Below are 22820 nucleotides of genomic sequence, written 5' to 3'. Positions count from 1 at the left end.
AGAATACAGTCCACAGATCTCTCATCTGGTTACCGTAAGATCATCAAAATATCATATGCCACAAGCTGCTTGGGGTCTGAGATGGCTTTTGCCTTTTTCTTTTTCTTATTTGTTCATTTGTTTGTTTGTTTTTGGCTTTTGCCTTTTTAATCCCAGCCCAAAGTTTTCCCCTCGTCCCAAACTACTTGCCAATAAGGATTGATGTCTGAGTCTAAAAGATGTGAACTCGATTTAAGTTTGTGCCCTGCTTAGAGAAAAGCAGATTGTAAAATTTGTAAGTCAATTGTAACCCTTCACATGCTTGCACAGAGTCAGAAACACTAGGACACAGAAGAACCAGTCTGGGGTTGTTCCTTCTCCTTACCCTTCTTGCCAACTATGCCTCCTCCTTCCTACTGATAATAATATACGTTCATGGAATAAAATCCTTTATCTTGAAAGGAACTGAAAGGAACTTCATATCTTCACATTTTTAAAGGCATTATTATTCCCCTTTGACAAACAAGGTCTCTTCAGCCTGGGGATGATATGCCTAAAACCACTAAGGTGGAATAGATGTGAATTCTTAATGTAAAATCTTTTTCTTTGGACGTTTCCTTATATTGTCACTCCATTTTCGAGGGGCCAGCTTTTGGGTTGGAGGAGACTCAAAATAAGTTGGGCACATCTGCTTTCAGAGTGAATAAAAGTTGGATAAGTTGGACACGGAGTGAGTGCTGCGAATCTCATGGGAGTAACCCGGCCATGGTGCTGACTGCCCAGACTCATGGCTCATGGGCTAAGCGGGCACAGGCGCAATGCAGTTACTGCACCCCACGCTGGGCACCCTGATAGAGGAAGTTTAGGGTGTTCCAGGACCCAGAGCAAGATCATGTATCCATGATCTGCTTTGGGGAAGGGAGAGGATGTGACACTTAAGCCAAACTTAAAGGATAAATATGATTTTGTTCAGTAAAGAAGAGAATTTTGTGAAGGAGAGATTTGGGGGAAAAGTATTTCAGGAAGAAGGATAGAACATGAGTAGAGACCCAGAGATGAGAGAGAGCAAAGTGAGTTGTGGAAACAAAGCAAGGATGTTTAATGTAGAGGGCAAAGGCCCAATGTCTAGGCCACGGAATCAAGAACTCAGCTTAAAAAATACCCACGGTGAGCTGGGTCTGGCTGGCCAAAACCCACTCCAGGGGCCCAGCAGAATCAGCCACAGACTGGTGCTGAGGCCCAAGGGCTCTCTCTGCTTGTGTCAGATGTCTGCAGCCCAACGAAACCCCGGCCATCCTGACCAGCGCCTGCTACAACTAATTAGAGTCTTCTCAGGCTTGCTAATTGCCCGAGGACGATTTTACTAGACCACAGCACAGAGGGGCACTTAAAAGTGCCTTTCCATCGACCCAGCAGAGGTAGTCTGAACCTTCCATGTCTGAAGAAATAGAAAAGAAACACTTTAGCTCTCTTGATTTTCTGGAAGGAATGTATTTGGGGCTTGGGGGAGGAAACCTGTTTCTCAGACCTTTATTTTGGGCCTGAAATCACTTTTTCTAAAATGAGGGCTCTGGAGTAAGGTGCTGAGTCCTTCCAATGGTAGCTTTGCAGGAACTGCTAACAGGGGGAAGCACATGCGTTGTCCTGCCACCATCTGACAGAGTGGCTTACAGAATTAGGACTGCACATCATTTACCTGCCAGCACAGACATAACTGGAGCAAGGAGCAGCCCGGGTGAGAATCTCGATGGACCCACTTATGTTTCATCTTGCACTTACAAACCAAACCAAACACACCTACAGCACAAACCCAAACATGCTTGTATTGTAAATACTTGCTCTTTTATATAAGAGGAAATTTTCCTGATTGGCCAGTTGGCCCCATTTCCCCTGATTGGCTCTTAGTGGAACTTGATTTCATGAGAACATCTTGCCCAATGCTCTATGACACAGAATAAATAAAACTGAAGAACTATTTTTGTGCACTTAATATATGCCAGGCACTAAGCACTTTCATCTTCACTGTCATTTAATTTCCACAATCACTGTGGGGTAGATACTCTTGCCCCCTTCTACAGAAGAGGAAGCTGAGGAACAGAGAGGTCAAATGATTTACCCTCCATCACAGCTGGAGGGAGTCAGATGCAGGCTACACACAGAGCCCATCTGACTGCAAAGCCCTCTGCTTTTCATGAGGTCACATTGCCTCCAGAAAAGGCCAAAGAGAGGCTGGGGTCGCATGAGACATCGTACCTTAGGAGAAGTCACTTTGGGAAGACTTAACCTTGGCTTCTGCTGGCAAGCTGATGAAAAATGTGGAGGAAATTAGACAATTAAAGTTGGAAAAAAAAAAAATCTCCCCTCCCCTCCTAATGAGGGTAAATCCTGTTCCAAAACATACCTTTTAAAAAATAAATAAATAACAAGCATCTCCTCCTGGAGATAGTTGCCACTGCTTTCAAGGAATCGTTACTCTAACCAGCAGAAGGTGACAGCCCCGTGAGTCTGAAGCCCACTGAGAGAAGAGTCCGAGCCTTCCTCCTGAGGGTGCCGCAGGGCTCCAGGGGCTGCTGGGGAGAGGCCTTCTGTGGGCACATGGGCCCAGCGCCCCTTCTTTTCTGCCAGAATGAACTGAGCCTGTGCAATGGGATTTAAGGCATCAGAGACTAGGCCGAAATATCTAGGACCTTAGTGACCTCGAGGACAAAAGATCACCCACTCTTGTGTATTGAAACACACTGACCAATCAGTTCCGCTAAAATGGCTGATCCGAGAAGTCCTATTTAAGAACAATGCCTGATGCAGAACTGGAGCCTGGAGGATCCATAAGACCCAGTGCCTTTAGGCCAGCAGCAGCCACTCCCCCAGCACACACCAGTAAACTTGGGGTCCTGCTTTCTCCCCAGCTTTCAGCCTTCTCCTGCCTTTTGAATTCACTCTTTCTGTTCTGGGCAGTGCCCAGGTCTGAGAGGGGAAACCACACAGGCTCAGTTAACTTGTATCCTAGCCCGCCGGCTGGGAGGCCGTGTGTGACGTTCACCTGTGCTTCTCTTCTATAGGCACGCTCCCAACCCAAGTGTTAGTACCACCCCGAGGTTCCTTTATATCACAAACATCACAAGGACAGTTCAATATCTTACCCTTTTCAAAGAATTGTCACATACTTAAAAAAAAAATAATACAATTGTCTCATTTGACATAGATGGGACAAAATCCACTAATGTGGTAGTATTCATAGGATTTCCTTTCCTGTTTGGTCTTTACCTGCTGACCATCTCCCCTTACCTCCCTTCCCCCAATAATTCTCTCCCATCACCATCTACTAATGGCTTTTTGTTAGTTCTGTTGTTTTGTGCTGCCACCTTTATCATTTTACCAGGTTCCCATAAATGCATGAGTCCACTCTGAGCACATTAATGGATTTTCTGAGTCTCCTTGTTTGTTTTTGCACTCGTACCATCCTGTTTTTATTATTAGGGTTTGTAGCATGATCATAGTAGATGAGGCACGTTCTCTTTCTTCTCTCTGATCCTCTTTTTCTCCAAGTTGACTTAGCTCTTTATGGAAGAATATAATCTTCCACACACATTTTTTCCCATCTTTATTGAGGTATAATTGATAAATAAAAATTATATATATTTAAAGTGGGATGCCACCAGCTTTGTTCTTCTTGATCAAGATTGCTTTGGCTATTTGGGGTCTTTTGTGGTTTTATATGAATTTTAGAATAGTTTCTTAATTTGTGAGAAAAATGCCACTGGAATTTGGATAGGGATTGCAGTCTATCTCTAGATCACTTTGGGTGGTATGGACATTTTCACAATATTAATTCTTCCAATCCATGGACACAAGATGTTTTTCCATTTATGTGTGTCTTCTTTATTTTTTTTTAATGATTTTTTATTATATTATGTTAGTCACCATACAGTACATCCCCGGTTATGTGTGTCTTCTTTAACTTCCTTCATTAATGTTTTATGGTTTTCAGTGTACTTCCAGGAGTTTTATGGTTTCAGGTTTTACATTCACATCTTTGATCCATTTGAGTTTACTTTTGCATATGGTGTGAGATAAGGTTCTAATTTCATTCTTCTGCATGTAGCTATCGTTTTTGCAAGTCTTTTACCTCTTTGGATAAATTTATTACTGAATATTTTATTCTTTTTGTTACTATTGTGAATCGAATAGTTTTCTTAATTTCCTTTTTGGATAACTCACTGTTTGTATACAGAAATGCTACTGATATTTGTATGTTGATTTTGTATCCTGCAACTTTACTGAATTTGTTTGTTAGTTTTAACCATTTTTTGGTGGAGTCTTTAGAGTTTTCTATATATAATATCATGTCATCTGCAAACAGATAATTTTACCTCTCTCTTTCCAATTTTTCCTTCTTTTTCATTTTTTTAGATTTTATTTATTTATTTGACACAGAGAGAGAGAGTACAAGCAGGGGGAGCAGCAGAGGGAGAGGGAGACATAGACACCCCCCCACACACACTGAGCAGGGAGTCTAGTGCTGGGCAGGAGGAGCATGACCTGCCAAAAGTAGACGCAAACCTCCTGAGCCACCCAGGCGCCCCTTCTCATTCCTTTTTCTTGTCTAATTTCTCTGGCTGGGATTTGTAGTACCATGTTGGATGGAAGTGGTGAGAGTGGGTATCCTTGCTGTGTGTGTGTGTGTTTGTGTTTGTGTGTGTGTGTGTGTGTGTGTTTGTGTGTGTTTGGTAGGAGGAGGGCATGCTCCTGATGTAGAAAGTGTTGCAGCCTGTGTTCTGAACAGCCCCATCAGCTGCAGTCAACATAGTAAAGACAACAGAGGTCCTTATTGTCAAAAGCTACAGTTGTCCCTAGTGGCAGCAAGGGCTGCTGAGGTCTTCCTCTCCTTGTCCCTGGAGGTGGTAGGTCATGGCCAAGGGGATTCCTCCTGACACCAAGCCATGCTAGGTTAGAAGATGAAGTAAAATAGGTAAAACACTTTGTGTGCTTTTCTATGTGTCCATCTTCAGTGTTTGTGCTCCTTTGGGTTGCTGCAGCTTCTTAATTGTACTCTGGAATTCTCTTACAGGGATTTTCATTGGTGTCTGGTTGTTAAATTATTATTTTTGTAAGGGGGGACAAAGTCTGAGACTCCCTAATCTGTCATCCTCTGAGTTTACTTCACATGCATTTTAAAATAACTTTATCACATTCCTCAAAATAATCTAACTGGAATTTTGATTGGTATTGCATTAAATTTATATTAAATTTATAGATTAATTTCAGCAAGGATGGACCATTTTTACAGAACTAAATCATCCCATCCAAGAGAATAAACTATCTCTCCATTTAATCAGATTCTCTTCTATTCCTTAACAGAATATAGAGGTTTTAGACATTCTTCATTAATTATTATGTACTTTATAACTTTTGCTACTATGGTGAATGGCAATTTGATTATATTTTGTAGTTGGATTTCGCTGCTATTGAGATACACTATTGATTTTTGTGAGTTGACCTTATCTCTGGCAACCCTCTTGATCTCTGATTAGTTAGGTATCAGTTATTAGAGGTAGAATTTCATTTCTGCCTGCTCTAGATAGGTTTGGTTCCACTTGCCTTTATGGTGGGAATGTCTTACAATCCATGCATTATTTTTTCCTAAAGCATATGTTGTTGCAATTAGGACTTGTCTGTGCAAATGTAAAAATCCAGAAAGAAGACTGGAGGGTAGCTGGGCAAATGGATAACAGTTTCTTTATGGCCAAGGAATATGCAAATACTTGCACATAAAAACCGTTAAAAAGAAAAGCATGAGCCCAAAATGGAGTTGCGTAGGTCAAGTCGCCAAACATGGGTGTAGTACCTAACCTAATGGCAGTTTCAATCTTCCTCAGAAATGTAGTCTTAACTGGTCAGTCAGGCATTTTCTCGTCAGCACCAATGAGGTAATCTGTCACATGGAGCCTCTCTATCCCCCAAAGGAAGATGAGGTAATCTGCCCAATAAGAGCCCCTGTCCTTCTCCCTAAGAGAAGGTGACCTTGCCTGAAACAATCCTTTCTTTTCTTTTGCTAATTGTCCTGCCCCGTTTCTGCCTATAAAACCCTTCCATTTTGCATAGCTCCTTGGGGCTCCTTTCTATTTGCTAGATGAGATGCTGACCAATTCTTGAATCGCTTAATAATGCCAATTAGATCTTCAAATTTACTCAATTAAATTTTGTTTTTTAACAAACCAAAAGTCACCCACTGGTCCAGAGCTAATACTCAGAGAGGCAATGATAATAATTCCTGCAAACCACCTAATTCCTTAAGTTTCTTCAACTGTGTCCTTCCTCACATCCTCATTTTTAAAAGTTTTGGAGCCACAACCTGGAGTAAAAAGAGCCAAGTCGGTAATTGGCACAGATCAGCAGCAAATACTCTGGAAATCAAGCTGGACACCCTCTCTCTTCTGTCTCTTCCTAGGATGTCAAGAAAGAAGCACTAGACCAGGACTTGCAAACCTGTCAGCAGGAGAGGGCTCTTCCTTTGGGAAATTTACCAAGCATTCTTTGTACCACTGAGTTATGAATGGTGTCTAGATAGGCAGAGTGAAGGGAAGGGTTATGGAAGACAGAGAAGAGTTAAGTGATTTGCCCGGTCTCATAGGATAGAGGAAATCTGAGCTATCACGCTGGAATCTGACCCATGTGAAGAGAGTCCAGCAAGGCTGTGGTACTTCTTTTCTATTTCCACAGCAGGTTTTTTAACCTGAGTCATCTAGACAATTTTTTTCAGGTCTTCGCTATATTTTGATTGTACAAGTAGTCCTCAAGGTGATGTAAAAATGAAAACAAAAGCTCTGATAGCTGTATAAAGCTGTTTTTCTCCTACAGAGCCTTCAGTGGCCACCACTGGTAAGCACATTCCCAACATTTGGACACAAGCCTTGCACTCGCTACTTCCAGTAATAATTTGTTTCAGATAATTTTGCTAGTGGAGTATGTTTTGAGATAGGTGCTCTGACACCTCAGAAGGCAAATTCCAAACTCTTCTGGAAATGATTTTGTAAAAGAGAAACAGCCATGAGGAAGGATTACCAAGAGAACCTTTGGAAGCTGGCCACCCAATTAGGCAACTTTCCTTCTCCAAGGACCTGTAACTTGTGCTCACAGTTTCAGTATTTATATGAACACAGCCCTTGAACTCTGACATTTTTAAAAGAAATTAAGCTGCATCAGAAATCTGGGATCCGTGACAGCCACGTTGGTCTCCTTGGAAAGCGAAAGTGCTCTCAGAAAAAGGCAAGGGATTCACCCCTTAATCATACCACCAGTCACTTCTCCTAAGTAAGATTTGCAAAACGAGTAGGAAAACACAACCTTGATCTAGAGATGAAGGAGGACAAGAGGGAGGAGAGTCGGGGGAGGGGAGGGGATAAAAGAAGGAGGTTTCTGACTGAAAATTCACCGAGGGAGAAAGATAAATATTGCTGAAAGAAGAGGAATGTTCATGCAGAATCCACAGCCAAAGGACTCAAAGAGTGGAGCGTCAGGCGGATAACCAGTAAGGAGAGACGACAGCTTTTTTAAAGCACATGTGGCATTGGCGTTAGCCTTGTGAACAGAGCTGAGTCTTTAGAAGCAGAAACAGTGGAGTACAAATTCTGACTCGGCTGCCTTCCAGCTGAGTGTCCTGGGCCTGTTAACCTCTGTGGAACTCCGTTTCCTCATCTGTAAAATGAGGTTAACACCACCTACTTACAGTGCTGTCAGAGGGATTCGAAATAAAGTGTGTAAAGATCCTTGCACATTATACCTCCTATACTATGGTATCTTGGTCAAAGACAAACGTTTGGTCCTCCTTTAGACCGATTAGCCTGGAATGTTCTGGGGCTGAACTTCTGTGTTCTTATGTAATTTAATTATCCTGATGAAAGCCAGAGGGTAAGACCACACCCCTATGAGTGGGGGTGGGGCTTTCCCTGAGGAGAAGAGCATCACCACTGACATCTTTTCTTGGATGAGGTCAAGGTCAATCCTAGGACAGCAAATCGAGACAGTGGAGGTGGGTGGGGACTGCAAGGGGGCAGTTCTTCCTCTCTGGAGGTGGGGAGGCTTATGATGGTTGGCCTTGGGCTTTTCTTCAGGAGACATGCTATAGGGTATTCTCCCTGAAAGAAAAAAAAAGATGATCCTTTCAAGATTGTGGTGCTTGGGAGCATATCGAGAAGAGCCTCCTTAGGGCCTCCATATGCCTAGCAGCCCTGAACATCACCACAACTGTCTGTTTTATCATTTCCTTCTGCCATCCCATCAGGAAATGGGTCTGAGTGGAGGGCGAAGAGGTACAGGTACAAGTAACTAAGGCAGAGAGCTGCCCATCTCCAGATGCAGGAAGAACAGATAGACGCCCCCAGGAGGGAAGCCAGGGAAGCCGCTGCATCTCAGAGCCTGAGCTGCAAATGACAAGCAGAGAGGCCCATAGAAGACATGCTTGCCTGCTCTAGAACACCCCAGCATGTGGGGAGGATGCTCAGATTAAGGCGGGACTTTACACAGCCAAGTGAGGTGGGCGTTTAAAAGAAGTATAAACTCTTTGTAATGAATACATTTCTGAATTATTCCTAGCTCTAGTTTAGAATTAAGATGTGAGTTATCTTCCAGCAAAAGATTAAAAGATCTATATATTCTACATGACTGGCTTTTGATGTGAGAAATGTCCTGCCATCGTGTCAGCCTTTCCCCGCCCCTCAGGTGTTCCGGGAGATGGCTGGCCACAGAAAACCCTTCCTGTCTTGAAATGTCCCCCAACTGCTCACTTGTCCCTTTGCAGCTGACCACAGACTGCTGAATGTATGGAAGAGCACTTAGAAAATGTCCTCCCATCTCAGCAGAACGCCTGGCACTCAGAAACTCGTCTCAATATTTTGTTTTACTCTGTACAGCCTGCTCTCTTTTCTAACACCTTCGAAGCCCTGCTGAAATGAACATGATGACAGATGGGGTCCCTTGCTGCAGGTTTGTGAATAAACACCCAGCATCAATATCATCTTGGATTTTGTCTGTCTTTGCAGATGGGAAGTAATACCAAAACAAACAAACAAACAAACAAAAATGGCATTTACCAAACAAGAAAATTTGGAGGAGAGACACTAGGGAGGTAAAAGGTTTCCATTTTTTGTGGTTCTCTCGTGAGAAAGGAGCCTAGAGGAAGAGGGACAGGCAGAAAGGAGTAAGGACACTTGTAACAAGGAGGACTGGCACCCCAGGGAAGCTTCGTGCCCTTCACATCTCCTTCCTGCGACACTGGTACCAGCCTTCGTGGGAGAGGCATGGGCCTCCCTGTGGGTAAACAGGCAAGGGGTCCCCTTAATGACTCAATAACTGGAGAGGTTTAGAAAGGAAAGTGCTTAAGGAAGGAGGATGTCACTTGTCCTCATAGATCTAATAAATGCAAACTATAGGGCTTAATATAATTAAAAAATTAAAATTATATGCACTAGATTCACACATTAAATCAAACCGAATTAATAGCTGTTAAATATCTTTCATGTTTCAGGGTTCAATATATAACTTCTAATAAACACTGTGTGATGGGAATTTAATTGAGTTAAAATGACTCTGGCCTCGCTAGAGGTTCTCACCAGAGAATCCAGATTCTAATTTTGGGATTTGAACAGAACCTAGTGACAGCACATCAGGATAGGATATGGGATGTTCTCTGAACTTGAGCTGAAAGGCTTCATCTAATGAAGCTGAGTGTCTTAATTGAGGAAGTTTTAAGTCCATTTTCTCCACTCTAGATAGGATATCATATACCATTCCCTGTGTAACTAATTGTTTCCAGAGTCAGGAAAAGTGTAGGCACAAATTAATTTGTGTTGACACGAATGCCCAGATCCTGATGGCCTTCAGCCCTGGCAGCACCTTGCAGGATCTCAACAGCCTCCCTTCCCCAGTCTTCCTGTTGTTACTCTTGAGCTTTCAGGAGAATAGTTCAGCCCTGTAGCTGATGCCCTTCACGAGGACTCGCTCTCTCGAAGATAGCCTCCTTTGGTGTTCACCGTCCTGGGCCAAGCTGCCCTCAGGTTGAAGACTCGGTGAGCATGGGGGCCAGGAGGAGAGCTGGACTTCTCTGCCTTGAAGCACTGACCTCCCCTGAAACCATCCTGAGACAAACAGCCTCTGAGAACTCATATTCTGGAATGCCTCTCGCCTTTGGAGCTCATGAGCAGTCCCTCAGGATCCTGGAGATCCCAAAGGGAACAGGAACCATGTCACACCAAACAACCCACTCCTTACTCTTTTTCTCTTTCATTTATTCTCTCCTGCGTAAAATCTCCCTCCCCCTTTCTTCAGCAAAATACAAACCCCTGGGGAATCTACATCCAGAGAGGTCACCACCGTCTGTTTTCTTAAACAGCCACATTGAATCTCAGCTTGACCTAGCTGGAGACGCACCAGGTGCTCTTATTTTAAACTGCCTTTGAACTTCGGTCTTCAGAAGAGGGATGGTTAAATTCTCTACGTGACACTGATCAGCCTGTAGATCTAGGACTGATGTGAGGGCAACGCTTGGACTGACCAGTGAGGGTAGCACATGGATTGGTGGCTGCCCGGAGCTCTGACAGTGGCTGAGATAACAACCTTTTTTAGAACTGAGGCACCACTCGAACCTCCTGACCTCTGTCTAGAGAGCCTTTCCTGATCCTACTAAGTAGATGTAACCTCACTGTTTCAACTCACCATAGCTTGATGTACCTTCCAAACAGTTCACGCGTTACTCTGGTTTAGGGTTTTCATAGTCTGTATTTGATAATGCAGTTTATAGAGTGGGAATCTGTTCCCCTTGACAGGGCTTTGCTTATGGCAAATGTTGAACAGTATTTGCTTGTTTGGATTAAATTCTGTTTAATTGGGTTAGGCCCATTGGTGGCCAACACTTCCTAGAATGTGACAGGAGAAATTAAGCTTTCCCCACAGCACGCTGGCCATGCCCCACAGCAAGCACCAGTATAAACTTGCCCTTAAATTCTGGATGGGCTCCCTCAATTCTTCTGGACACAAGACTAGCACTCATTCTCCTGTTCTATTGTCTTCTTGGAAATGCCTTAAACCTCCGAGTATAACTCCTGGCTGCCCTTCCAAGTCCCTATGCTAAAAGTTGCTTCCTCCACCCCAGCTTTCCCTTTAGGAATGAAATTTCTCTCCAGAGAAATTTCTTTTCAGAGGTAGAAAAAAAAAAAAAGGCACCTGGCTTTCTGAAGGAAAGGTGAGAAATGCCCAAGTAAATCATCAGAGACTCTCAAATTGGCAAATGCCTTTATTTTTTTAATTAAAATACCTAGTTTGGAGGTTACATGCTCTGCTTGTGGGAGGGTAAGTTATTCCATCACTTCTGGAAGACAATTTGGCTAGATGTCAAGCACATTTAAAATGTTCACATCTTTTAATACAGCAATTTTACTTAGAGCAAGTTTCCTGCAATTCACAGAAAAATGCGAGCAAGCAAGAAATTTAAAAAGGCATTCAATCTCACCAGTAATAAAGAAAATGCAAATCAAAACACCAGAGTGGATACTTTTACATACTCCTTGCTTGAATGTGAATTGGCCAAGCATTTTAGAAAAATTCCCTGGTATTATGTATTAAAATTTAAAATATACATCCCTATGAACCAGTAATCCTAATTATAGAAACTATCCTAAAGAGATAAAAGCATCAGCATATGAAAGTACATGTGGAGGGGCATCTGGGTAGCTCAGTCGGTTGGGCATCAGACTCTTGATTTCAGCTCAGGTCATGATCTCAGGGTCCTGGGATCAAGCCCCGCATTGATCAGCACTCTGTGCTCAGCACAGAGTCTGCTTGAGATTCTCTCTCCCTCTCTCTCTGTCCCTTCCCCTGCTCTCTCTCTCTAAAAGTAAATAAATAGATCTTTTTTTAAAAAAGGAAAAAAAAGAAAGTATGCATGGATATTTAATGCAGCATAAGTAGTAGCTCCCCGAATCTGTAAACATACATGTTGATTCATGGGAAATGGCTTAATAAATTATGGTATATCCATATCATGGATTATTATACAGTTTTTTTTTAATAATTATATCTATATGTTGTGCCCTGCAAAGTTGCTTGAGATTTACTAAGTGAAAATAACAATTTCAGAGAAACAATGTATGGTAAGGCTCAATTTTTATTTTTAAAAAGTATTCAATGATTCATTTATCCTTTCAATAAATGTTTAGCTAGCTCTGTGCCAGGGACAAGATGGTGAAAACCACATGATGTCTGCCTTTTCGTGTGCTATTTTAGCATAGAAAACACATAGAAAGGAAATGAACCTCAAGAAATCAGAGAAGGGAGAGAAAGGAGGATGTAGATTTTTTATTTACACCCATGCATTGCCTAAATTATTTCTCTGAGCCTGTATCACTTTTGCAATTAAACAAAAAGAATTTATGCACACAAAAACAAAAAAAATCATCCTTTTTTCATAATAATTTTTCATTATATGTTGTTAGTCACCATACAGTACATCCCTAGTTTTTGATGTAAAGTTCCATGATTCATTACTTGCATATAACACCCAGTGAACCATGCAATACGTGCCATCCTTGATACCCATCACCGGCCTATCCCATTCTCCCATCCCCCTCCCTTCTGAAGCCCTCAGTTTGTTTCCCAGAGTCCATAGTCTCTCGTGGTTCATTCCCCCTTCTGTTTACCCCCCCTTTCTTCTTCCCTTTCTTCTCCTACCGATCTTCCTACTTCTTATGTTCCAGAAATGAGTGAAACCACATGATAATTGTCTTTCTCTGCTTGACTTATTTCGCTTAGCATTAGCTCCTCCAGTCCCGTCCATGTTGCTGCAAATGTTGTGAAATCGTTCTTTTTCATGGCTGAGTAATATTCCATTGTAGAAACATAGTTAAAATGTCCATGCTACCCAGAGCAATCTACACTTTCAATGCCATCCTGATCAAAATACCAATGACATTTTTCAAAGAACTGGAACAAACAGCCCTTAAATTTGTGTGGAACCAGAAAAGGCCCCGGATCACCAAGGAATTGTTGTAAAGGAAAAACAAAGCTGGGGGGATCACGTTGCCGGATTTCAAGCTATACTACAAAGCTGTGATCACAAAGACAGCATGGTACTGGCACAAAAACAGACACATAGACCAATGGAACAGAATAGAGAACCCAGAAATGGACCCTCAGCTCTTTGGGCAACTAATCTTTTACAAAGCAGGAAAAAACATCCAGTGGAAAAAAGATGGTCTCTTCAATAAATGGTGCTGGGAAAATTGGACAGCTACATGCAAAAGAATGAAACTTGCCCACTCTCTCACACCATACACAAACTCCAAATGGATGAAAGACCTCAATGTGAGACAGGAATCCATCAAAATACTAGAGGAGAACATAGGCTGCAACCTCTTGGACATTGGCCAGCAACTTTTTTCATGACCCATCTCCAAAGGCAAGAGAAACAAAAGAAAAAATGAACTTGTGGGACTTCATCAAGATAAAAAGCTTCTGCACAGCCAAGGAAACAGTCAAGAAAACAGCCCACAGAATGGGAGAATTTATTTGCAAATGACACTACAGATAAAAGATTAGTATCCAAGATCTACAAAGAACTTCTCAAACTCAATACACAAGAAACAAATAAACAAATCAAAAAATGGGCAGAAGATATGAACAGACACTTTTCCAATGAAGACATACAAATGGCTAACAGACACATGAAAAAATGTTCAAAGTCATTAGCCATCAGGGAAATTCAGATCACCTTGAGATACCACCTTACGCCAGTTGGAATGGCAAAAATGGACAAGGCAAGAAACAACAAATGTTGGAGAGGATGTGGAGAAAGGGGATCCCTCTTACACTGTTGGTGGGAATGCAAGTTGGTACAGCCACTTTGGGAAACAGAGTGGAGGTCCCTTAAAAGGTTAAAAATTGAGCTACCCTATGATCCAGCAATTGCACTACTGGGTATTTACCCCAAAGATACAGACGTAGTGAAGAGAAGGGCCATATGCACCCCAATGTTCATAGCAGCATTGTCCACAATAGCTAAATTATGGAAGGAGCCGAGATGCCCTTCAAAAAAAATATCATCCTAATGAAATAATCAGGGAGACACCTGTGGGTTTATGTACAAGGAGGTACCACACAGTGGTTATGAGCTTAGGTTTGGAGTAGGACAGACCCGAGCTTGTTTCCACCTCTGCCACTGACTAGCGCTGTGATCCTGAGGAAGTCATGTGACTGTTCTGTGTCTCAGTCTCCTTCTCAGTAGAACGGATATCATAATAATATTCATCTTTAAAGGTCATTGCAACGATGAAATGATGTATGTAAATCATTTAACACAGTGTTTGGCACATAGTAGATATTTAACAAGTGGTAGCTATTAAAACAGTAAAGATTTTTACCTTCAGATTATTTAAAATTGCAACAAAAAACTGTCCAACAATTGCCATATAAATAATGGACATTCTTATGATGGAATATTGTGAAGTCATTAAAATCACAATTTTGAAGATTTTTCATGAAATGAGAAAATATAATTCGGTAGTGAGCATGAACCTATATATTCACTATAATTCCCATTTTGAAAAAAACATGTATCTTTGTATGTATATAGGAAAAAGCACTGAAAGGAAATGTCTAGAATATCAACAAGTTGGTTGAAGTGTTTGTCACTTGCCCTTGTCAGTTTTCCAAATGACAAACAGAAGAATCTCCTAACATAAAAAGGGGATATGTGCTTGCCTCTAAGCTTGGAAGATGAGAGGAGTTGTTCAATTTCCATTCCTCTTGATTTGGTGGAAGAGGAGAATTACAAGTGATCATGAGAATTGTGGCACTGTTAACTTGGGCATGAGAGCAGACTAAGTCTCTGAAGACAGAGGCCACCCTCTGCTGGGGCAGGGGTTACACAGAGGGGTCTACATGAGAAGGTGGAGATGCTGTTTTAGGAAGCAGAATTTTAAAGCTGGAAGGAAATCTATTGATCATTGAATTCCTTGCTTCTCAGTGTGGTCTGCAGATCACTCGAGAACTTGTGAGGTGCAAAACTTCCCCAGATCTACTAAATCGGGTGCTGCATTTTAATAAGATTCCAAGGTAATTCTTTTGTACATTGTAGTGTGAGGAACAAATGACATTCCTGTGAGACTTCTAAGAGGTGGAATGATATGTTCAAGGTCACAAAAGGGGATTTTCATGGCAGAGGCAGAAACAGGTCTCTGGATCCATTCCATTGTTTCCTCATCGTATCTTGCTGCCCCTTACTAAGTTCTCTCTATATATGTTTGGTATACATTATCCAATCCCTCTTCCACAGGTCTTTTCTTATTCTAGTAATCTTTATAGATATGGTGTTTCATTATTAAGTCTATATAGCACTAAGGCGTATTATTCTTGCTGTATGGCAATGGGTGAGTTCAAGGTCAGCTTCAAGTGCCTGCGTTATTGACAGTGCTTTGGTCTAACTCCTCAGGAGCTTCTTAATGTCCACTGAGATTAGTCTCTAGTTCCCTATAAACTTGTCGCCACCAGAGCCAAGTGAAAGCATGGTCCAAAGGACCACTGGAAGTCTCAGAATTTCTGACCACGGTCTCAACACAAATGTCTTCCCTACCCCTTCCCTTTGTTCTCTGTGTTCTACTTGGGTTCTGCTCTCACCCTCTCTCACTTTCATCAAAGATTTAATTATGCTCCTGGATTTTGATCACAGTTTTATTAAATGTTTAACTATATGTCTCTTGAAGGATGGCTTCTCAGTAATGAGGTGCATTCAGAAGGAGAATAGCAGGTCAAGCATGAGTGTAATTTGGAAGAGTTTGACATGAGCCATTTCATCTCTGCCACTGTGAATCACTGCTTTGGTTTTTCAAGCCCCAGGCCTGCTGGACTGTGCCTGCCAAGGTCAGCTGAGGTGCCCCAAATTAATTTTAAAGACATATGATGGCTTGGAATTCACTGCGTTATCAGCTCACAATATTAAAAAAAATGACTCATTTGATTTTCCCTCAAATTATAAACCAAAATATAAATTACCTTGCAATGGCTAGAAAATAATATGGCATTGTACTATAGAATTAGAGATTGCTGCATTTACAGGTCAAAGCAAATTCTTAGAAAGAATCTACCTTTTTGAAGATAACATACAGGACATGCTGGAAGAATTGCTAAGTACTGAGTTAATCCTATTCAGTAAAGTTTTACCAGGTATCTCTTTTGTATAATGCACCATTTTGGATGTTGTTGGGTTTTTTTTGGGGGGGAGGGGGTGTCCAAATATGTCTCTTTGATGGAGTTACAGTGTAAGTAAGATGAAGAGAAATAGGCACCATGTATCATTCCAGGCAGAATATCAGAATAATAAGAGAAGTCCATGTTCTGTGGGAGTTTGCACAGCGCACCATGTATAGGTAGGAGATCCAAAAAGGCCAGAAATGGTAGTATTTAGATGGGCTCTTGAATATAGAATTTAAAAACTGTTCTTCTTCATTTATAAACTTAAAAAATTACAAGGATGGCATGTGGGTTTTCCAGTATGTCATTCAGAGGTATATAAAGAAAACATTAATTATCTACCATTTTCACTCCCTAATCCCCACTCCCCAGCCCCCAAAGTAACACACAGTTTGGTATATCCTTACTCACCTACACATATCTACACATAGCTGGCTAAAACTTTGCTTTGTAGTAGTAGTTGTTTTACAAAATAAGATATTATTCTGCAATGTTTTTTAATTTAATAAAATCCTGAATATTTTCTCAGCTTAATGCATATCAAGCCAACTCATTCCTTTTAATAAGTGCAGTGTTCTGTACAATGACTGTTCCAGAATTTGATTCACTGTTTTCATAATGATAGACCTTCAGGCTGTTTCCAGGATTTTGTTATTTCACAATGGGTCAAATATTGGCAGGAAGAGATGGAATCAAAGAGTCAAAAAGGCCAGAAATACAACTTTGGGTTAAAACAGTCATGGATCAATAATTTCTCACCACAGTGATTGCATTGTTAGCAGCTGTGCTAGTAGGGATCCTCTGTTTGGTCCCGTCTGGTTCTGAGCTCTTCAGTTATCACTGACAATTCTCACACCTTACCATATTTTGTGCTCTACCAGACTTCCAGTCATTTCTTCCTCTCATCATGCTTTCTCTGTTCCCACACTCTGTTCACAACCTGCCCACACTTCCACCTCAGAGAGCAGAGATCAGTGAGGCAAGTCATCTGCCTCTATGGTCACCACTGATGGAATTGTGGTGACCATGTGATTCAGGCTGGGCCCATCAGATTCTGTCTTCTAAGAATTTACAAGGGGAAATGGTAATGGGCTGTATGAGAAGCTTGAACTGAGAAATGATGGACAGCTGAGGTGGGAGATTATATATGAGCCAAGTACTAGCCCAAACAGAGAAGGTCGAACACATGGAGAGGGGAAAGGATGAAGCAGATGTGTAGAGCGAATAAGGGAAAGGGAGAGAGAGAGAATGAGAGAGAACCTGATTTACTCATTACTGACCCTTCAGTTCCTGTTTCTAGCCCTTTTTGAGGACTTATTGTACTTTCTGACCTTGGGTTCCATTAGACACCTGTGTCTCCTAGGTTCCTTTTGTCTGGACAAGATGGAGTGAGGGTGATTTTTTTTTTTTTTAATTTGCAACCAAGTGATTTTTAACTTAGACTTTGACCAAGGGTGGGGTTAAGGGAAAGATATTCTTTTCCACCAATTTGAAGCTAGAGAGAGAGAGAGAGAGAGCACAACGATCTCCCTGGGAGATGTGGTAGCCTATCTCCACCAGTGTAGAAAGAGATACAGATTGTGTGACTTATTAATACAGGATGTTATGTGACAATAAATAAAATACTTGGGGGGAAAACACTCAAAATGCTTCATTCAGTGAAGTTATTCAAGAATTCACCTCCAGTGGGAAGTGAGTCATAAGAATCAGGGTTCCCAACTAGGTATCTTGGAGAGGATCAGGGATGCCTAGCTTGGGTTCTGCCACACCCTTGTTGTATGACATTGCAAACTGGAACCTCATTTTCTCTTCTGTAAACTGAAGACAATCTGTAACATTTTTCAGGGGACTAAATGAAATAACAGATGTAATGTCTGACATACCTGGCCCATGATAAGCCCTCAACAGCCTTAGTTCCATCCATCTCTCTCTCCCCTCATACCCCTGGCTCTTCCTCTCACCACAATTTAGGAATCCAAGTTCCTTTGATCCCCATCTTCTCTAAGGTTGAAGCTGCTCCACCCTCCTCCTGGTGCCACAGAGCAAGGTATGGAGAGAAGAGCACAAGAGGCCACGGCACTCTAGCCAGATTGAAAGACACTAGTGGAAAGCAACAGGGTCCTGGAGGGGTGTGTGGAGAGGGGAAGGGCTGCGTGTATACCAGAAATCCTTGTACAAATGGCTGAATTAGAAGCTAACACACAAAACAAGTTAGAATCAATTTAATGTTGATTAATATGGCCATATGCTGGAATCATGTAAATATATCATAAAGATTGACCAGTCCTCTCTTATAAACTAGAATGTGTATTTAAAAACATACACATACACTTGAGGGGTAGTAAAGGAAAGAAATTTTTGAAAATTGGGCCATGAATAAAATTTCTGATTAATACCAAACAATTATGAAGTTCTTAGTATAACAGGTCTCTATGTAGAACAAATGAAGGACTTTTGTTTGTTTGTTTCAAGAATTTCCATTCTAAAAAGAACACAAATCTTTCTGGAAGGACTAATACTGTCCAGGTTTGTGTAGGTAGGAGGTAGGAAAACATAAGAACCTTTTGCCACACTCACATGTCCTGCTGGACTGAGTCACCCTTTAATAATATGGTTGACCAACTGATATTGCTTCTTTTATTAATGCACACAACAGGCTTGTACCTATTTACCAGGCACTGGGAATACAAAGAATAAGAAGTTATAAGGCTTCTTACCCATACGAGCTCTCAGACTTATGGGGAAGACAAACATATGGACAGATAAATTATGCTAAAATTTTGAGTTAGTATAGAAATATAACTGTGCTCAGTGTGAACCTATAAGGCCGAGCTGTTCTGTCTGTGTAGGGGAATTGGAAGACTTGAGAACTAACCATATCATTTTACATGTGTGGAATTGCATATGTGAGTGTGTATGTGCCGATGACTATGTATACATGCGCATATACCTATATGCATACGCTGGGCTCCTTCCTCATTCAATGAGATGGGAACAGGATGAGAACCACTCCCTCTCATGCAACTGGGGCAGCAAGACAGACAGACCAGGCAGGAATGGGGGGACTCTGAGGAAAGGATGTTTTCCAGGGGACTAAATGAAATAACAGAGTGTACTAGTGCGGGGGGTTAATGCCACACATCTGATGTCAGACCACCTGGATCTGAATTCCAGCCCTAACACTTACCTTGGGCTGGTGACTTGAATTAGCACTGCCTCAGTTCCCGCATCTCTAAAATGGGGATACCAATTGTTGTACTTGAAGTGTTTTATAAGGATGAAATGAATGTAGGCAGGTGGTTAGCAAATGTTTTCAGGGCAAAGCAATTTCTTTTTACATCCCCAACCCCAAGCTTTTAACCCAGAACATTTCCAGTTTATGAGTGTTGTGCTGTGTCACCCAGATCCCCCATTCGGAATTGAAGTCAGTCAGTCGTTTGACACCCTGAGTTGGGGGCAGAGGGAGTAACAGCCCTGCCCCCTCACCCTAACAGGGACCAACCAGGAAGGGTCATCCCAGCTCCAAACTCCCAGAAGGATCCGCTCAGCTGAGTCCTTGTGTTTGCAACCCAGTCCAACTTCTTCCTCTGTCCAGTCCTGCTTCCTTCCTTCCTCTGACAGTGATGATCCCGAGAGCATGCCCTAATAATGCTAACCTCCATGCTAACCTCCATCCCAGAGCCAGCCTCCTGGAGAACTCAACTGGTAACAATAGAAAAGTCGAAAGAACAATAAAATCTCATAGATCCTCCACTTAGATTTAATAATTCTTAACATTTTGCCAGAGTTGTTGCTTCCTCTCTCCCAGTCCCCTTCCTTCCCTACCTTTTCCCATGAACCGTTTTCAAAGTTAAGTTGCAAAGAGCATGACACTTAACTCCCAAATATTTGGGCATGTATTTCCTGAGAATAAGGACATTTTCCTCAAAATCACAGGACGTTGTCATCCCTAAGGAAATTCCCAGTAATGCTCTGATATCCAGTCATGCTCATATTTTCCCACTTGCCCCAAAATATGTATAATAACTGTTTATTTTCCAATCAGGATTCAATCAAGGCTCATAAGCTATGTTTGGATGTTGCAAAGTTTTAGTCTCTTTTAATATAGAATTTTTTTTTTTGATGTGATGTTGAATTTTTGAAGTCAGGTCATTTTTCTTATAGAATGTCCCACACCCTGGGTTTTCCTGATTGCAGCCTATGTATCATTTCATCTCTTCTTATATTTCCCGTCTTTCCTATCACTGAGGTAACTTCCCAGGTGCTGTTTCATGTTTCATGTTGCATGCCCTGCCATAAATGATGCCCACCTGGGTCCCATGGGTAAGGTAGTGGCTACCCGATCATTCCATCATAAAGATCTGTCCTTTTTGTAATTAGTAATTAAAATGTGAATTGATACTTGGTACTGGCCAAACAGTCTGCTCCCCTGCCCTCTTTGACCCCTTGGGGTCCATGGTCTATACCTGAAACAGTTATCCTATTAAAGATATAAAACAGCAATTTTCTATTTCTGGGATTAATCCCACTTTTATTTACCTGGCGTTCTTCTGTACAAGAGGGCTTTCCTCCCTGTCCCATGATGCTCCTTCTCTTCCTTTGTGTTGATTACTCCTATGGACATGGACTTTTTAAAAAAATTTGATTTGGCCAGTATGGGCCCTGTAAGCTGGTTTTTGAGTGTTTTCGGTGTGAACCCCTTAGTCTCTGAGCACTTCCTTGCTCTCTGGTATGACTAGATTTCATAAGCTTGTAGGTCCCCCTGTGCTTTTACTTCTCCAGTCCTGAAATCAGTGTTTTTGTTTTTGTTTTGTTGTATTGTGTTTTGTTGTGGTTATTGTTTGTTTTTTTAAGTGAGGTCTGATCTTTTTAGTGGGAAATGATATTTAGAATCTAAGATCCAGGGACTGGGTATGTCCATTGCTACTGACAAGAAAACACCTTTTGAAAACCGAAATCTTATTCAAAAACCCAAAAAGTAAAACATAAAGAAGTGAGGCTTTTAATTTGGAATTGAGAGGTCTATCCCTAGAAGTCCAGCAGAGAAGGGGTGACCAGAAAGGAATAGTTTCTGCTTCTTAAGCCGTAAACTTTTTTTCAGGAGAGATCAATGTCCAACAACTTAAAAATGAATGTTCCATTGTTGCGCTCCAGGGATCAGAGAACGTTTGCTTTCATCCAGAATAGAAAGCATTTATTGTCATCATAATTGATGAATGCCAACTTGAACAGAAGAGAGATTTCAATTAAGAGGTTTCTGTATGTGGAAATTCTGAATTTGAAAAAGTCATAGACATCAACCATCCAATTTTTCCTTTGTTTTAATATTGATTTTTTTTTCTTTCTTTTGTTAAGGGAGGTATTGGTGTTTGTACGCAGAAAAAAAGCTCCATATTGATTTTTATGCACGAATTATTTTTTTCGTCAGGATACAAGAGGGAAGACAGTGTAACAGTGAGAAGAATGTTATTCTTTTCCTAATAATTAGGTCTCCTTAAATATAAGAAATTATACCCTGTTCTCTTGTGATGAGAAGCAGGGCACCAGGACTCCTATTATTGCTTTACTTAGAAGCACTGAGACATATGAATGGACTTTTTATTAACAACAATTAAGCCGTGAGGCTGTGATGGAGACAGAGAAAGGCAGGAGAGTACAAACAGTATAGAAATGGTTTCCTTTCACCGTTGAAATCCTTTGCAGTGACATTCTAAAAAATGCCGAGAGTCCTCTATAGGGAGAGTTGGTCACTATTTTAAAGGTGGCTTCAAATACATGGGCTCATCTAGGAGAGAAGACTAAACCCAGGCTAAGACTATAATTGGGAAAGAGTCAGCAGTCACTACTGTTAGGCAGGATGGGGGAGAGGGGAACGTTTGATCATTTCTGTAGTCAGACAATGTTCACGTTTTGTCTGTGTTCAGACATAGTTACGAAGTGGTCTTGTTTTCGTCTTGGTCCATCCTGGTCACAGAGTGGCTTCATCTGATGTTGACACTCTGTGAAATGCTTTATGTTCAACAGGAGGACACCAAGGCCTCGCTGCAAGTGTCAAGCAAGTCTGGATGGCAGGGGTTACATGCCGTCCCTCAACCGAGTACCAGCTCACCCTGGACCCATCGTAGCCCATGCAGGACCCATCGGTTCATCTTCTGCTGCAGCATTCATAGTTCTAGAGCCTGGACCTTGGATGCAAAAGTAGGTAAACGCAGGTTGTTGCTTCCTACTTCTCTCTTTTTCTGCTTCTTTGTGTATGGGCCAAATATAACCATTCCTCATCTCCCACATTTATGTGTCCTCAGTTGAAGTGAGCGTCAGATATTGACTAGGGTTTCTGAATCCTAACTCTAAACTCCCTGGTGAGAGAATATGATTCACCTGGGTACGTCAGGTGACCACACCTGTGGTCAGTGACTTTTGACTAGGAGGGAAGGATTGTGGAAGAGAAATGTCGTTCCCCAGGCCTGTCTGTAAAGATCAATCCTTAGAGAAGGAGGTCATATGCTGGGCATTGCCTAACACAGGGACAGCTTACCCAGGTTCCATGTTAGGGACCTCAACAATACGGTAGAATAATGAAGCTAATACCTTGCATGGCTTCTGTG

At 41.6% G+C, this 22820-nt stretch overlaps 1 long non-coding RNA gene across 1 annotated transcript in view; it reads left to right on the top strand.

Annotated features, from left to right (window-relative positions):
- The window catches only part of LOC121102930, a 202441-nt gene extending 179990 nt beyond the window's left edge, over positions 1-22451 (top strand). Inside the window, exon 3 of the long non-coding RNA XR_005835085.1 lies at positions 22240-22451. This is a non-coding gene — a long non-coding RNA (uncharacterized LOC121102930). The remainder of the gene's footprint in view (positions 1-22239) is intronic.
- Positions 22452-22820: the final 369 nt, after the last annotated feature.

This window comes from Ursus maritimus, unplaced genomic scaffold, assembly GCF_017311325.1.
Source record: "Ursus maritimus isolate PB19 unplaced genomic scaffold, ASM1731132v1 scaffold_16, whole genome shotgun sequence".
Classification (NCBI taxonomy): Eukaryota; Metazoa; Chordata; class Mammalia; order Carnivora; family Ursidae; genus Ursus; species Ursus maritimus.
Note: the sequence above shows the minus strand (reverse complement) of the source record. Positions and strands in the feature narration are given on the sequence as shown.